Here is a 3,150-nt window from a genome sequence, read left to right on the forward strand (position 1 = left end):
GAGAGAGAGTGTGTGTGAGAGAGAGAGAGACATTGTGCAGATAACAGGGTGACACAGAAAGCACCTGACATACCTGAAGGCATTAATGTACAGCCACGGATGGGAAAGTAGTGAAAACTAAAATAAGGACATCTACCTGTCTAACTTTTTAAACTAGCTGCAAACATTGCAATACGCTGTTAAAACAAACCCAAACTGTTGGACTAAACAGCAAAAATCTGTTACCCGTAGAGTAAACCAACAACTTAATCAACTGTTGTTCTTCCAGCCAACAGGAGGAGCGTAGCTTTCTCACCACGGGTATCTGATGGAGCCCTAGAGGTGGAAACCAGCCCACAGTATAATGTAGCTTACAGGAGAAAACTGAATGACAGACGCATGGGTTTGGAGCTCGTGTGTGTGTGTGTGTGTGTGTGTGTGTGTGTGTGTGTGTGTGTGTGTGTGTGTGTGAGTGTGTGTCTGTGTGAGGGCTGTGGATTAAACATCAGGCAGTCAGTTTACTGTACCATAAAAGTGATGGGGCCTAATTACAGGGTTTATATTAATAACTTATGTTGAAGTAATAGGAAACAAACACACTGATATCTCCTGCATGACCAAACACTCACTTAATAGTTTGATTAAAATGTGAAAAACAGCCTGGTGAGAGTGAGGATGGAGGAAATGAGCGTAAATGCTTGCAGACGGCTCTCAGTGTGCCGTTAAAGGACCGGTTAAGTTTTACAGTGCGAGCGCACACTTAATGCGATCAATAGCAGTGACTCAGCATCGCTTCCACCAGCTGCACCAGCTTTCCTCCAGAAACCTCTGAGACGAGGGTGTGGACGGTCTCAGGGTTACACAACCTACACACACAGACAAGTTACTCACACACAATCTACACACGCTATACACATGTTACACACACACATGTGCTACAGACACAGAAACACAGTGAACAGTTGGACTACAACGTGACACACACACACACACACACACACACACACACACACACAGTTCATTGATTCCCTGTTTTAAACTCCATGAGTTTGGCAAAGGTTGCAGATTATTTTATTAAAAGCTGTTTACAAACCCAGAGGGCCTGCAGTTGTTCACAAATAATGATCATATTCATGAATATATATTATTCTCTCTGTTTTTATTACTTGCTCGGTCTTCGTTAGCTTGTGGTCCCAAGTCTGGATAAATGGGGTGGTTGTGTTGTGCCAGCGAGGGCATCGGGCAGCATGTGGTTTCATGTCTGTGGCGACTGCCTGGAGCAGCAGGTGAAAGTGTGGCCACATGAAAAGAAGGTAAGTGGACTTCCTTTGGTTCATAAAGGTGTTTCACTCCATCCAGAGGTTTCCTCAAGTCTAGAACAACTGATGAAGAGTCCCAGGTAACCTCATAGTCATGCTCAGGGTGGTCGACCCTCATTGATCATGTGACACGCGTCACTGCAAACCACACGAGGACGTTCGGGCTGCTCATCGGTCAGATGTTTCTGGGCAGGATGAAGGTGCTGTGCTCTGAGAGCATCGAGAAATGTGTTCATTTCACCCCAGAAGCCAAAACATACGAGACTATGAAAGATTTTCAGCTCACATTTGCATCATATACGTGTACGAAACCTAATCAAAGACATTTTATCTTCAATTCAATTTCTACTATCAAACTTTAGAATTTGACCAATTTGTTTTTTTTCCGTCACACTTCTTCTTCTTCTTCTTCTTCTTCTTCTTTCTTTGACTGCACTTCCTTCCTCTGCACATGTCCAAAGCCATCTTAGGCTCTCGAGCTTCGCCTCCAGGGTACCTGAGCTGTTTCAAATGTTGTCTGTAATGTTTCATGGTGATGAGCTTCATGACTGAAGCTGCTGGAGCTTTAACCTGCGGGTGTCTGACGCTGACACACAGCAAACAGGACCATCATGGATCTGTAAATCTGTGGTAATGGTTCCCATGTCTCTGCTCCGGTCCAAGTACCACCGATTTTATCATGAGACAGTAAACGTGAGGCCACGGAGACGTTACTACACATGCACCCTCGCAGGTACGACAGGAATATAACAGTGGTGAATATCACACGTATTACTGGAACTGAAAACTACGACTGAAACAGGAGCTCCTGTTGGAATATTTATTCTATCCAAAGACAGGCTGCATGTTATCGTCATTAAAAAGACTAAAGTAACTGTGACTCTATCAGGAACTAATAACAGCTGAACTGAAACGAGTGACACACGGAGTATGGAGCGGCCCGGCCGGCTCTCAGAGCGTGCTCAGGAAATCATCTATTTGTTTGTGATCATGGAGTCTGCAGGTTTTTCATGCTGTTCTGCACATCTGTGTGATTTGTTTCAATATTTGCAGGAGTCTGTCACACAGAGACACACAACCACACCCACAGGTGATGCAGAGTGACCAGTTACCCACCAGTTTGGACTGTGGGGGGAAGGACGCTGTATTTAAATGAAATCTGAAGATCTGTGATGACTCCAGCACCTCCAGTTTGCGCCTGTGGAGACGAATCGGTGCATTAGAGGTGGCGTCTGCTTCATGAACTGTGCAGAGGGCCCTCTGTTGGAGTAAAACAGCACCGCAGCCTGTTTAAGGAGAGCGCGGCACACCTGCTCCTCATCACTTGTTGCCGTCCTGCAGTATTTAAGAGAGCGGCTGCTCTACCAGGTTATTATAGCAGTGGAAGCTCACTCGTGTTCCTCAGCCTGTGAGGAAACCTGCTGCACACTCTGAGTTTGTCAGTAAAATCCTTGACTGAGCCTTCATGTCTGCTTTTCTGAATCCAGCTGTTTGTGTTGTGTTCACGACGGAGGGACGGATGCATGTATTCTAACTAACGAGGCGGCTGTGTCCCCAGCATCCCCCTGAAATCTCTGTCTGTACTCATTGGCTTTCCTACCTGAGCACAGCCAGCCGGTGACTGCGTGACCTGGATGTGGTCGATGGGTACATACTGAGCAGCTTCCTGAACAATTCCCTCGGCATGAAGGCGCTGGCTGAGGCTGAGGGGCCTTTAATATCCACAGCAGCGCTGAAGCCCTGCCACACTGCAGTGCTCGCATCTTCTGCAGAAAGCTGTTCGTCTTCACTGTCAGCTCATTAGTGTTCAGCATGAAAACATGCGACAGCATTAAAATAAAAGGTTTATTGT

At 46.2% G+C, this 3,150-nt stretch overlaps 1 long non-coding RNA gene across 1 annotated transcript in view; it reads left to right on the forward strand.

The window, feature by feature from the left end:
* LOC102205215 (uncharacterized) overlaps positions 1-2,758 on the forward strand; it is a 4,323-nt gene extending 1,565 nt beyond the window's left edge. Inside the window, exon 2 of the long non-coding RNA XR_312197.1 lies at positions 2,352-2,758. This is a non-coding gene — a long non-coding RNA (uncharacterized LOC102205215). The remainder of the gene's footprint in view (positions 1-2,351) is intronic.
* Positions 2,759-3,150: the final 392 nt, after the last annotated feature.

This window comes from Pundamilia nyererei, unplaced genomic scaffold, assembly GCF_000239375.1.
Source record: "Pundamilia nyererei isolate P.nyererei 1_Seehausen unplaced genomic scaffold, PunNye1.0 scaffold00268, whole genome shotgun sequence".
Taxonomy (NCBI): domain Eukaryota; kingdom Metazoa; phylum Chordata; class Actinopteri; order Cichliformes; family Cichlidae; genus Pundamilia; species Pundamilia nyererei.